Here is a 15,024-nt window from a genome sequence, read left to right as displayed (position 1 = left end):
TTGCCACTTTTTTACTACTGCTGCTGATTTTTTGGTGTGTGTTTTTATGCTTTGTATATTTTATTTTTATAACAGATGCTTCAGTGTGATATTGCATGCTGCCTTCAAAATTTGAAATTGAAAGTTGGGATAATAATAATAATTTAAATGAATAAGTATGTGTTCCAGATCCCTTTTTGAGCTCGTGTATATCACAACGAACAAGATCCATGACAGCTCACATTAGTCATTTCATTTAAATGCAAGATTCAGAAGGAGGAGTGATTTATGTTTGCAAAGTCATTTAACTAACACAGAGAGAAAGGAAATGCTGATAACACTTTACTATGCAAACTGAAGAAACAAAAAAAAAATGTATAATTTGAGAAGGAAGAAACACAGAGGTTATGTCTTTCTTACTTGAGACCTTGTTCTTAGCAAGGAGACATTCAACCAAACATAGAGGAAAATTTCACAGTTAATCAGAGCACATGCCACCTCAGTAAAGTTCATTCCACTCTGCCCAGCGACGGAGCAAGCCGATTGGACGCCTGGGGCGGCGCGCATGCCCTGTGCCCAGGGGCAGGGCCAGCCATGCATGGGGCAGGGCCAGCTGGGGCAGAACACTCCATGGGGCCTCCAAGGAGTCTGCCAGCCTCCTCCCACTCAGCCACCCTACAGCGGAGGGGGAGGCGGCAGGCGGACCATTTGGGGCAGCGCGGAGCCTGCAGGCGCCCAAGTCACCGCGTCACTGCAGGCCCCACGGTGAGTGCCACCTGGCATTTTGTCACCCCTCTCAGTGGTGACACCCCCTTCCTCCACAACTGACTCTGCCTGGTTGCTAAGCAACACCACAACTTGGTTAGCTGATTTACTAATAACAGCATTAACTCTAAAATTGCACACTGAATGTTCTGTGCTGATGCACTTCCAACAATTTATATCTCAGGATCAAGTGTGTTTAAAAATAACATCCAACCCCAAAGGAGTTCTGAAATTCTAGCATGTAAGAACTGGGTTTCCCCCCTGAAAAAGTGCAGTATTTCTTAGGATTTAAATGTTTGGCTATGTGTTGTGGTCACAATCCACCAGAATTTAGGCACACTGAAATCCATTTACTTTCACCTAAAGTCAAGGGGTTAAATTCAACATTGATTCCTTGAAAAGGTTCTCAAACAGTGGATGAAACGGAACAATAGTAGGTTTCTTGGGATGGAAAGAGAAACTGGCTCTCTAGCTGGGTCTAGTTTTGCATCTTGTACCACAAGAAGAGCGGCAGTTTGCAAAATGAAATTTAAAACTAAAAGATCCCTTTGTGTTCTTTTTAAAAATGTGTTGGCAGGGGTGGACTCAGACAGATGTTCAGAACGTCATTTGCCAGGTTGAGACTTACTACTATATATTTTTTTTAAAAAAATGGATAATTACAAGCTAATATAACTAAGCTTAAAAGGACATGGGGAAAAACTTGTGAGAAAAACTGTAACAAGTTCTGAAGAAAATATATGTGTAAATGAGTGCTATTTCTGAATACTTTGAAACTACCTTGTAATAAATATTACAAACAAACAGCATGAGGCCACGTCTCCAATCTCCATCTTTTCCTAGCAGAGCAGGCTCTAGAATGCTTTAAGTTCTAGTGGTGGGATGGAGTTCGAAGCTGCCTGAAACACTAAGGAAGAAGAGTGCAAGGGCAGGGAGAATAGAAAGCACAGGAGGAGGAAAAGGAGAGAAACATTGGTTTCTTATATTGATATGAGTTACATCTTGTCATTTCCCAATGGAAAACTTCCAGTGGTCAACATGACAGACAGGCCCAGCACTACCCTAGAAATTTGGTAGGTAAGACTCAGGCAAACCCTTTCCAAGTCCATGCTGAATTGTATTCTGCATACTTGAGTACAAATGTGATTTGTATTTGGTTTTCATCTTGCAGAACTAAATTGTTTTCTAGTGTGCCCTAAATCATTGGAATATCTAGTCAGTTTATTATCACTCTCTCAGACTTCTTCAAGCATCTGATAAAGTAGACTACTTGGGCCACATTCACACCATACATGTAACACATTATGATACCACTTTAAACAGGCATGGCTTCAAAGAATTCTGGGAGCTGTAGTTTGTTTAGGGGAGTGAAAGTTGTTTAGAGACCACTATACTACTCCCAGAGCTACAATCCCTGCAGTTCCCTGTGGAGAGGGATTGATTGTTAAATCACTCTGAGAATTGTAGCTCTGTGAAGGGATTAGGGGCTGCCTGACAATTCTTAGAAGCTTTAACAAACTGCAGCTCCCAGAATTCCTTTCGGAAGCCATGGCTGCTTAGAGTAGTATCATTGTGGCCTTAACGTATGGTGTGAATGTGGCCAAAATGTGCACAGCTTGCGACTCACCAAGCTAAACCCAGCTGACTACCTTGCCAGATGCTCGACAACATCCCTATTTTTGCTGCCTTAAGAGAGGTACAAAATAGGATGTCCTGGCAGACCACTGCACCTGGTTTGTCACAAATTGTTATAAGCAGGAGTGTCTCTACAGTCTACACGCACCATTTGAGAACTTTTGGGGTCCCTCAAAAAGTTTATTGGGTGGGTCAAAGGGACCTCAGCCCGTAGAAGTTGAGTCCTATGGTTATACACCTGTACTAGACATTGGGCTACAAATTGGTAAGCCAATAAACACACCACAACACGTTTTTGTTTTCTTGCTGCTAATAAGTATTCCAGCTACTCTGTTGACCTTTGGCAAGGCTTCCATTTCATTTTTTGAAAGGTGCTGCAGAATTTAGAAGAGCTAACTTACCTGAGCAGAAGTGCCTTTCTTTTCGGCAAGGCATCTTTGGATCCAACGCCATACAGCTGGTGAAAAAAGGTGAAAGAGGCTTTCTTAATGATAAGCAGTAGATCAGGACTTTTGGTTGCCAGAATACCATTTGTTGGTCCTTTCTTTATTAACCAACTATCTTTGGAATACAGAAAGCTGCCTTATGCTGAGTCAGACCATTGGTCCTCCTATCTCAGTACTGCTAGTAGAGGTCCTGCATGGTCCCAGGATGTCAGGGATAGATATGAAAACTTTCACATGCAAAACATGTTCTCTACCACTGAGCTACAGTTCTTCCCTCTGAATTGTCTATTGGATTGACACTCTTCCTATTGTGCAGAGATTTCATTTCAGAATGTGTTATTAATGTTCAGCATCACTATTCTTTTCTCTTCCATTCCAGAAGCTTGATTCTTAAGACTAAGCCTCTTTCATCACATCTTCTGTCTCGAATGCTGTAATTTTATAGGAAGAGACAAGAATCAGCAAAACTACTGACATAACAGAATGGACCATATAGCAATATTGAGCAAGCTGAAAGAAAATATGAAGTTTACAAACAGAAATAAGCACCAGAAAATGATCAATTTTATGCCTCCGAATGAATGTGACTTCCCCCCCTCTTAATTGATTTACAAACCATGACCCTGTTTTTGTCTCTCCTCTGTATTATAGCATGTTATCTCACAACCCAAAGACTAGAAGCACTAACATTTGTTCCATTCTGAAAGTCTTCAGACGTGCCCTAACAATGACAGAGCAGAAGAGAAAGGTAGCATAGCCCATTCTCCCTGCTCATATGATCCTAACTGCATGAGTGGGAATGCCTGAATACAGTGGTGGACGAGGGTACTATGGTGCCCTGTGCAAGGCCAAAGTTTGGAGACAAACCTCCCCCCCCATCCTCACACTGCCTTCCCAAAGACAGGTAAGGAGGTACCCAGCTTTGGAAATGAGGTGTTAGGGCTTTGGTAGGGTCCTAGCACTCTCCCACCTCCTTCCCAAAGCTGGGAAAGTACAAACTAGGGTAAGGAAAGGAGGATGGAAGACTATAGGACCCTGTTAGCAGGGCCGTCTTACCCATAGGTGCTAGGGGTGTAGTAGGGCACCCGGGCACCAGGCCGAGATTCCACGGCCCGAGAGTTGAGTCCAGGGAAGAGCCTGCCCATCGGTCGGAGCGCTGTGGTGGGCTCTTCTGCTGTGCAAGTTCGGGGGCGACTGAGCCAGCGAGACGCTGAGGCGACCAGTTGGCTCTGCCCTCCTGCACACCTGGAACTGGGCAACCTGGGGGGGAGGCACTGAGCGGATCTTTGCACCCCGGCACCACATATGCTTAAGACAGCCCTGCCTGTTAGAGCCTCATGCCTCCTCCCCAAAGCCCAGCACCTTGCTTACCAGACTTTGAGACGCGCCCCCTTGGCTCAGCATCCAATGTATGCGCACCATTCCAACGGCCCTAAATCCACCCTTGCATGAATGGGATTAATTTTTTACCCAAGTTTGGGGCTCGGAATAACTTGATCCTGCTTCTGGAGTAGCATCACTGAGCTAGTAACCTGTCATTCATTGGATCTTGATCCTAAGGCTTTGCTGAGATTACAAATGCACAGCTTGCCGTGGTTTCTGTTTAACATCTTTCTTTTCCCTCGTCACTGGGCTTTGTCCAGCTGCAGGTAGTGGAGATGACAGAAGGTGAATAAAGAGATGCAAGTGGAGGGAGCCATCAACTGTAAGGTTTGTGCCAACTGTAAAATTTTAGAAAATATGCAAGTTGAACTGGAAGATGAGTGAAGCAAAATATGAACATCAAACCCATGCAACTATAACAGAATGTAACTGGAAAATCTGCATGACTCTATGTTCTAGTTGCTACTATGAAGGTGGTTTTATGCTCCTATTTGATTATCTGATGTTCCAATGGATTTCTTTGGTATAGTCACATGTGATCATCTGTACATTCACTTAATGCTCAACCACTCCTTAACTGCACTAGACTAGTATTTGTCAGGAGACTATGCTGTAAAAATAAAAAATAAAAATAAAACAAAATTCCAACCCTTGAGTGTGCTTTTTCATATATTCTTTGTAGGTGCCTCCTACATTTTGAATAAAGTCGTGTGTACAAACTAAATCACCATTGCAAGTCTCTGACAACACTTATATATTATGCTTGAAATATTGCTTTTCCTTGCAGGAATGACATCCATAATCTTTCTTGGTCACATTGCTGATTAAGCATATGCTACATAGATTTAAGATGCCATTGATACAATGGATATATTACTGAATTCAATAGGAGATAAAAATGAAAACTTAGGGAGATTTGCATGCTTTGAGAAAGCAGCACATAGGTAAAGAACCATTACAATCACGATGGGCCAGCCAGATTATATAAATCTGGTGCTAACTGCACTCTGCAAAAGTCTATTTTCATTAAAAACTCATTCTTAATGAAAATTCAACAGCACATTTGAACTACTTTACAATACAGATAGATGGAAAGAGATATTTATTAGGTGGATGTCACAATCCAAAAATGTACTTTAGGCTCATTGTGGCTCATTTATTTATATTTCTTGGAAAAGCATGTAACATTTGGAAGTTCCATGTGTTTTAAAAGTAGTTTGCCATGTGGTACTTGAAGCTGCTTTGCGAGAAATGCAAGTTGAAAGCATTCTGAATGTGAATAACAAAATGTGGAATGGTTTGGATTAAGGGCATAGAAAAGTTAATCAAAATTTGTTATTTTTCTATCGCCACCTGAATGCTGCCCTTTTCACTTCTTTATGCAAAATGATAAGATCGTATCTTTTATTATTCCTTTTTCTTAAGTGATGAGAGGCTATGTTTTTCATAGGAATAGCTAACTCCCACTTTTTTTGCCCAAGGACCACATCTATTCTTGGCCAACCCTTAGGGGGCTTCTTTGATGCTGGTGCATCAAAAATGGGTTTGGCTCCCCACAGTCTTGTACACGCACACCCAACCAAATGTACAGGAGTTGCAGGATGTGCATAAAGAACACCAAGACATACAGGACACACAACCAAAAGAATTTAAGTGATAGCACTTTCAATGGCAAATTGGCAATGCACTGTTCCACCCCACACTTCCAAATTGACAATGCTATGAAGCTCTGACCCGAGTGGGTAAGGGTGTTCTTGACCTGACTAAAATGCAAGGCTATAGTGGGAAAAGAAGAGCTCAGCTTAACCCTTAAGCAGTGATTAGAATCTTGATCCTGACCATGCATCTTGGCTGTCTTTTGGAAAAGTATAAGCTTTGCTCCTGTCATTATTTCCTGTTGGTCTGTACTGCTGCTTACACCCACTTCCTTTTGCATACCTTAAGGGAATTTAGGATATCTTTATTCTTTAGGGCTAAGAGAGTGTCAGTGTATTATGACTGGGTGCTGCCTGCATATTATCACTTTGTATGGTGCTGGAGGAGACTCTTGAGAGTCCCATGGACTGCAAGAAGATCAAACCTATCCATTCTTAAGGAAATCAGCCCTAAGTGCTCACTGGAAGGACAGATCGTGAAGCTGAGGCTCCAATACTTTGGCCACCTCATGAGAAGAGAAGACTCCCTGGAAAAGACCCTGATGTTGGGAAAGATGGAGGGCACAAGGAGAAGGGGACGACAGAGGACGAGATGGTTGGATAGTGTTCTCAAAGCTACCAGCATGAGTTTGACTAAACTGCAGGAGGCAGTGGAAGACAGGAGTGCTTGGCGTGCTCTGGTCCATGGGGTCACGAAGAGTCAGACATGACTAAACGACTAAACAACAACAAAACCTACTGTTAAAGTGTCTTGACAAATGCAAGGTGGTTCTTTTAAATGAGATTCAGAAGTAATACAAAACACAAGTGAGTGAGAAGGTTAAAGATTTTATTGTAAACAGCAAGTGATATATACATACCAAGCAAGCACCTCAATCTGGAAGCCCTCAAGAAGTGGCGAAGTGACTTCCCCAGGTAGCCTCAGTTTGCACAGCCTCGTGGCCATCAGTCCATGCATGAGCTTCTCAGACTCTGCCCAACACCATCTGATTTATAGATAGCTAGCCTGTTAGACTGCATGGCTTGCTCGACTGACTACGTGCAGATTATTCATTAGCCACCTCTCCCAATGCCTCACATTCTCCAAAAAATGTCTAACATCAAAGAAGGAGAAGGTACCCAGCACAATCATTTCCTTCCACAGATTAGGGCATTAAAGGCTGTTCTCAGCCATCAAAGAGCTGAACGAGAGATAGGGAAAAAGAAGGAACAGGGGGCAGGAAGGATAAACATGTCAGATCACTAACTGCTCAGAATACAAATATCTCCAGATAGATTGCCCATACATAAAGCCATGTACTCTCCGTCTTTTCTTTGTAACAACACACATTTTTGAGAGTTTCTTAGAGTAAAAAGTTATTTATTGGGTAAAAGATTAAATATTTGAAAATCTTTTAAATATCCATCAGTCTCTATGTTCCAGTTTTCATTCTTCTCATAGAAGGTACATGTTGGGGTTATATCCATGCTGGACACACATGTGGTTCATACATGTAACACATGTAACATATGATCCATCAGCAACAAAGAATAAATTTACTGTATCTTCTGTATAACATGTGCTTCCCCTGAGAATCCTAAGTATATTGTGTTACCAAAAAAAAATTGGGTTGGGCTGAAATTTCTCAAAAAAGTATTTTGGGGGGGGGGATGTCCTTTTTTTTTTTTTTTTTTTGTTCCCTCCAAACTGTTGGAGAATTTCATTGGGACAAACCGGAGAATATTTGCTGAAGTGCCCTCCAACGTCTCTGCAATCAATAAAGTATTGCAGCTGTGATTCCAGATTTAATTATTGGTTGTTATTGTTTAAAAGTGATTGAAGGAAGCAGTGAGGCTTGGCCCCTAAGCCTTCTGATCATCTTCTGTTAGTCCACTACTTCCTGTATTCCACATGAATATAATTTCATTCAATATTAACTACACCAAAATTTATCAGAAGAGAATTTCTTTTTCAGCCATCCCGAAACATTGGAGAATTTCTGTTCCCCTGCAGAGGAAATCCAGTATCCCTGTTATTTTGCCACGCAGAATGGAGGCAATTTTCACCCAGCACTAAAATATGTGTGCCAATGTACTTTTATAGACATAGTGTAATGTATGTGCTATTTAAGGTCACTGGCAAAAGCTGCTGCATGCATGTGTATATGTATTTTGTATTTATATCTGCTATTGGATAATGAGGATTTTTTGCTGCTTAAATCAGACTCAGAAAAAACTTTGCCGAGCTATGGAAAAAAGTCTACCCCCAACATCAGCTCAAGAAGCAGATTTTCATGACAAATGTGTGAGAAGGGAACTGGCAATAGCCTTAGCTTCAGATTATCTTACAGAATTCAGAAAAGGGAAATATGATCCCCGACTCCTATTCATTATAGGCCTCAGCCACTAAGCTTTGCTGCTGTACTTTGAGACTCTGAATTCTTCAGCAAGGAAAGAATTCCCCAACAATAAGAAAGCGATTTGTGCTGATGCTGGCAAGCACATGATTAAGAATGCGGATGTGGTAATCACCTCCATGTACTGGAAGCTTATTGTATATTTGGAAACAGTGCTTCTGGAGGGAAGCAAAATAAAGAAATAATAAATGAAAATGGCTGTGCACATTTATTGTACACAGAGAAAAGTTGAAAACTGGAGAAACAAGTTACAGAGAGAAGTTGGCTCCTGTTCTTTTGTGTCAGGACCCTCCACTCCTTCCTATGTAGCCCTTGGAACTCTCCTCAAGCCATACCTCTCACTGGCCCTGGTGTGCCCTCTGAGTGCTTTTGCCTGACTGGAATGCCTTGAACTCTAATAATGGATCTTGGATGAAGGACACAGGTATGTGTGTCTAGAAATGAACCTACACAAAGATAAAATTTACATTTATTGATCTACCCATTCTTGCCTCTGGCACCTTCCATCAGTGGCATGTGGCCCAATGATGGATGCCCCAAAGGGAATGTCCCCCTTGTGGTGAAACAGGGTCTGTGTAACGAATGAAATCACGTGTTCTATCCAAGGATAGATTCAACATTAACAAGAATTGCAGTTGTTGACTTTGCTGCCTCTTAGTTTAGTTTTGCAAACAAGCTTCACATTTGGAAGCATCAGTAGATGCCATGAGGGATTGCTTAGATCAACAGGAACCTGAGAGTGCTGTCCTCATAAGAAAAGCCCCTGCTCCCCTTCACCCCTGGAATATAAGATGCAAAACAGTGTTGCATGGTTCCCTGCTCAATGGAAGTGCCTAGGTTTTGCTTTCCTTGGGAACAAAGAGCACTGAAGGTATATTACACATTTGTCATGTTTTCTTTATAAATGCAACACATGGCCCCTCTACTAGCTAGCCAGCAAATCAGTAAACCCACATTAGAATTTCAGACGGAAATTGTCTGCACTTCACGGTGGCTTCAACCAACATTTATCCTACTCTAACCTCCCCCCCCCCCCACCTTTAGTTCAAGCATCCTAGTGTGATGAGGAAGAGCAACAAAACCTTTACTGGCTAACAAACCTAAGTATGTATGAGCAGGCACACATAACCTCTTTATGACTCATTGTTACATTATGCAAGATGAGATTGAATGGATGCAAGCACCATGTGGCAAAATGCAATAAATGTGAAAGGCAATGTGTGAACCAGCCTATTCAGTCTTAAGATGCTTGAGCAAATGAACATATCTTGATGAATGAAAAAACTTAACTCTACATTTTTTTTTAAAGATAGAAGAGAGGAAAGCCTGATCAATCTACCATTCAGCATTACAACACTAAACTGGCTGAAAGTCAAGAATTGCAGATTAACCGGTTCATGGATTAGGTTGCTAGAAAAATGTGCATTGGGTCAAGAATTGAGTTGCCACCTGCATCTACACTACAGAAAGGACTGATCACTCAAAGGCTGGTCTGCTTATGGATCAATTGCTAACCTTCATTGCTAACCTTTAATTCATTCTTCACATCCCAGCTGTGGACGGCAAAAGCACAATGTATTCCTGGAACAACTGGTGACAAAAAAAGATACTTTAGAAGGGGCATTTTAAAATATATATTTTAGCAGTTACCAGATAATATTGTCTAAAAAAAAAAAAAACCTTCCCAGAATATTTATTAAAACAAGTTTATGTGTTAAAATGTTTGTTATCAATAGTAAAGTTTTTTAGTGTTTAGTATTAATTAGAGCAGGGGTGAGGAACCTCAGACCTAAGGGATGAACTTGGCCATTCTGACTCTGTCTGGTTCTCAGGAATCTCACCACATCATGCTTCTCCAGGTCACACCACACCTAGCTATACCCCCACCTGCTCCATGCCTTTCTCATGTACTTTTTCTTGGCTGGAATATGTTACTCAACTGTGATAATGTCCCTGCTTGCTTGGATGGAGCATCAAGAGATGTGTGTGTGTGTGTGTGTGTGTGTGTGTGGAAACCACTGACTTTTACATGGCTTGAACGCAACCTACAGCACAAAAAGTAATAGTCAAATCCATTGCTTCATCCATTTTTGCCTCTGGCCCCATCCATCACTGTGGTCTCTGGCAGGCAATCCTGAGGCTGAAAAGGTTTCCCACCCCTAATCAAGAGAATCGAAAACTTTTTTAAAAATATAAAAGACTAAACAGGGATGGATTTCATGCTTCAGGGTCACAGCAAAAAGAGGTGTCTTTCTCTGCCCATCTACCATTTCTAGTGGGGGAGATGAAGATTTTAATTTGAAACTCATAGTGTCCACTAAGTGAGATGCCTTCTACCACCAACAGGACTGGCAACAAGATTGAGAGGGCTCTAGAGAATGGTGTGAGAGCCCTCTCAATCTTGTTGCCAGTCCTGTTGGTGGTAGAAGGCATCTCACTTAGTGGACTTCAAGTAGTTTTGGGCAGCTAGATATGGCAGTCTTTTCAATTTCCCATAAATCTTCAAAGTGACCCTAGGTTGAGGGCATAGTAGGAAATAAAAGGATGGCTAGATCCAGTCATCAGTTTGGTGAGTGTGTCAGACCAAAAGAATAAGGGGAACACAGGGCAGGCATAGAAGTGAGCCTAGCCAGAGCCTTGAGGCCTTGGAAGGTACCCAAAAAGCTCAGTGGCTGACACTGGTGCTGAGCACCAATACTAGGCACGTACAGAAGGAATAGTGAAAAAAGAAAAGAAGTGGAGATATCAGGTTCATGCACATATTGTAGCTGCATACAGATGCTGCTTGGGTTAATACCATAAATTTGTACAATAGCAGTGTAACTCCTATGAAATCAATTGAAATCAATACAATAAAATGTAACTTGAGAAAAGCTACATTTTGAATCTGCTATTTGCATGCATTAATACCACATCCACCGAAATTCTGTCAATCACATTTGCCCAAGGAGAGGTCAGATTGAATTTCTTTCTAAAATGACTCACGCAATAGAAACAGAAAACATAAATTTTAGTTCATTCCTTCCTCCCCCCCCCCCATCTTTTGCAGACACAAAGAACAGCAAGCATAATTTATTTATATAATTCTGTAACATAGCCACATACAGAATACTGTATTAAAGGTAAAGGTAAAGGGACCCCTGACCATTAGGTCCAATCGTGACCCACTCTGGGGTTGCGGCGCTCATCTCGCTTTATTGGCTGAGGGAGCCGGCGTTTGTCCACAGACAGCTTCCGGGTCATGTGGCCAGCATGACTAAGCCACTTCTGGCGAACCAGAGCAGCGCACGGAAACGCTGTTTACCTTCCCGCCAGAGTGGTACCTATTTATCTACTTGCACTTTGACGTGCTTTCGAACTGCTAGGTTGGCAGGAGCAGGGACCGAACAACAGGCGCTCACCCCGTCGCGGGGATTCAAACCACCGACCTTCTGATTGGCAAGTCCTAGGCTCTGTGGTTTAACCCACAGTGCCACCATTTTCATCTAATAAAAATATGAAACTGAAAAAAGGTACAGAAAATTAGGATCACAATCCTATGCCTTACTTAGATGAAAATGACTTCCTCATTGAAAGTGGTAGTCCATAATACATGGTCACTTGGTTGGGGATCCCTGGTTAGGCAAAGCCTTAGAGAGCTGTTTTCCAGGTATATATCAGTGATGATATTTAAATGAAGACTCCATATGAAGAGGCAATAGATATCTCACTTGGTGCTCATTAATGATAGTCAAATGAGATTCCAAAGTATACCATTGAGGTTCGGTTGAGATATATACTGCCCATATAAATGGGACTTTTATTTAAATGTTGTAACATATTGAGCTATCAAGGCTATGGTAATGACACTGAAATGAATTGTCCTCTTTTTCTCAATGAATATATTTAATTTTTTCCCCAATTCAGTGCAGTGGGGCTTACTTACAATTGCATTATGCTAGAACAACAAGTAACTATGGCTTTCAAGCCTTGTTGATGAGCAGCGGCATCTGGCTGACAGCAACTCCTGCTGAAGACAGGCTAATGGACTCAGACGACCTTGGTAGGATCCAGCAAGACAATTCTTCTGCTCTCTTATTTTCACTTGTACTTAGATAAGGTTACTGACGAATGGTCCAGATATAAACCAAATATTGTTTCCTTGACCAAGTGCCTCTCTTGTTTCTTTGAGGACAACTACACACAACACTGTAAGCGTGTAAACATTTTATGGGCACAGTATTTGTTATTTCAAGAGAAGCTAGGATGGGGATAAAAAGGATGAGGACTCAGGTGAGTCAGGGAAGGAGGGGATAACCTTTTCCTCATTCAGCAGTCTCACAGAAATTAACCCTTTTGTCCTACAGCTAAAACCCCTGTGGGTGGATTTGTGGACTGTGATGTACAGTAGATGGATTAAACTGCCCTCCTCACATGTTGAAGTCCTGGTGCTATCTGAACACCATATGGGATGAGAGAGATACGGGGGAGGGGGGTGACATTTTTACATTTGTTTAATGTTGTGTATTGTTTGTAGAGCACCACACTGTATTCAGCCAATCCCCAAACCAAATTGGACTGATTGGGGGAATCGGGGCATTGGTCAAGTCAGGTTGAGATAGTCCCAGATCACCACAGGTTAGTTTATGCAGCCCAGAGCAATCCAAGGCTGTCAGGAGGAGGGGATGTAGGAGAGAGATACAGGCTGGATGGGGAAAAGGAGAAGCAGTGAAAACAAGGGACCTACCAGGAGGCTGCATTCTTCTGGGAGAAGGTGGGAGATAGGTGGATTAGTTTCCCACCAGGCCTCTCATTCTTTCCACCCCCTGAAGCAGCACTGCACAGGATAAAATCTTCTAGCTTACCAACTAAGAATTTGATCCTGTGCAGTGCCAGTTGCTGCTCCTTGATGAGAGCACTCACAGACTAGAATCTAAGCCTTCCCATTCAACCATCTGTTTATCTGATATAAACTGGACTTTTTTAATGGATGGATGGATGGGGGATAACAACAAAGCAGCCACACTTTAAAACATCTGGATGACACCACATTGTCTACTCCAGGCATATACATTTGGATGCTCATCCCTATTCTGAAATGCCAACCTGTGGGCAGCAGTGCAGGGAACCACAGCTCAGTGACAGAGCATATGTGTTTTATGTGGAAAGTCCCAGGTTCAGTTCACAGCATCTTCAGTTAAAAAAGAGGTGTGGGGAAAAGCAAATCTCTTTCTCATACTGTGGAGAGCCAGTTAGAGTATGGAAACAAATGGACAAATAATTGGACCCAGTATAAGACAGATTTCTAGGTGCTTGCAAACATCAGGAAGAAGATTGGTTAGTGATAACTGTCCATACCACTGCAATTAGAATATCTGTCTCAGAAACCAAACCTAGTGGATAATAGAACAATATATGCTCCCTTTCTGAATGCTTACTACAACTAGAACCACAATATAACTTAGGACAAGTTGGGGTCAGCTTCACTCTTGCTGACAAGAGTAAGCAACTTTATTTAATAGAGCAAACAAATGCACAGGGTGATCAATTCTTAATTACTTTAAAATTTTAATCCCTGCCTTACTGGAAGTCTCAGGTGTGATAGTCAAAATCTGTATTAAAATGCAAATGGGTCATTACATCCTTGGAATTATTTGAACTAGAATATTTGATTTCCTGCACCCTAATTCATCCTACCCAGAGACTAGTAAGTGTGGGTTGTTTAGCTGTAGCAGAAGAATTAGAGTAGATTCAAAGTATGTTTAAAATTCAGGAAGTAAAGGAAATGGCAAGATAATCAGGAGCAATGGGGAATAAATCACAAATAAGGTGTAAGGGCTGTTGTCACTGCATTTCCAGGGATAAAAGTGAATATCTGAGCTTTTCATTCTCCAAAGTGAAAACTGCATATTGGATATTGACAAGCTGCAACGTGGAATGTGTGTGGGGTGAGGGGTGAGGGGGCAGCAAGATGATAAAGGGTCTGGAAACCAAGCCATATTAGGAATGGTTGAGGGAGCTGGCTATATTTAGCCTGGAAAAGAGGAGACTGGGAGGAGAAATGATAGCCATCTTCAAATATCTAAAGGGCTGTCACATGGAAGATGGAGCAAGCTTGTTTTCGCCTGTTCCAGAGGGTAGTGCTTGGATCAATGGATTCGAGTTGAAAGAAAGGAGATTCTGACTAGACATCAGGAATAACTTTCTGACAGGCTCTCCGTTTGAGGTTTTTAGGCAGAAGTTGGATAGCCATCTGCCAAGGATGCTTTAGTTCAGATTTCTGCATTGCAAGGGGTTGAACTAGATGATCCTTGGGTCCCTTCCAACTCTACAATTCAATGATTCTGTAAGATAATAGGGAGGATTTTGCACATGCCTACTCATTGCACCATTTTCAGTGACAGATTGCAGGAAAATGAGCTGGTGCAAATGGGCTGGAGAAGAGGATCACTTTCTTTTCTGCCTTGCTTCCATCATCTATACAGCAGAGCTTTCTTATGAGAGACCCATAACCATAGATTATGTACAAGGAGAGCTGAAGCATTAACTCCTTCAAGAATTTCTTGGGGAATATGCTTGTCCCAGCTGCCAGTTCTGTGTTTAGTATTTCAGGCATGCCGGCCATTTATTTAATACAGTAAAACCACAAGGGCTCTGCTGGCCCAGCAGCAGTCATTCATTATAGAACTTGGACGGAAACTCCCTTGGAGAGGGCTTGGGCATAGCATTGCATTAGAGCATGCTGCTAACCTCTGCTGTAAGTCTACTCCAGAAAGGAACCAACTG

The 15,024-nt window shown here is 42.0% G+C and overlaps 1 long non-coding RNA gene across 1 annotated transcript; it reads left to right on the top strand.

Moving 5' to 3' along the window:
• The first annotated feature begins 2,277 nt into the window (after positions 1–2,277).
• On the top strand, positions 2,278–4,856 carry LOC308480725. Its single transcript, XR_013988259.1, has 3 exons — positions 2,278–2,440; positions 3,477–3,573; positions 4,469–4,856. It is a non-coding gene; the product is annotated as an uncharacterized lncRNA (long non-coding RNA).
• The last annotated feature ends 10,168 nt before the right edge of the window (positions 4,857–15,024 follow it).

This window comes from Podarcis pityusensis, assembly GCF_964106645.2.
Source record: "Podarcis pityusensis genome assembly, chromosome: 7".
In the NCBI taxonomy this organism is placed as follows: Eukaryota; Metazoa; Chordata; class Lepidosauria; order Squamata; family Lacertidae; genus Podarcis; species Podarcis pityusensis.
Note: the sequence above shows the minus strand (reverse complement) of the source record. Positions and strands in the feature narration are given on the sequence as shown.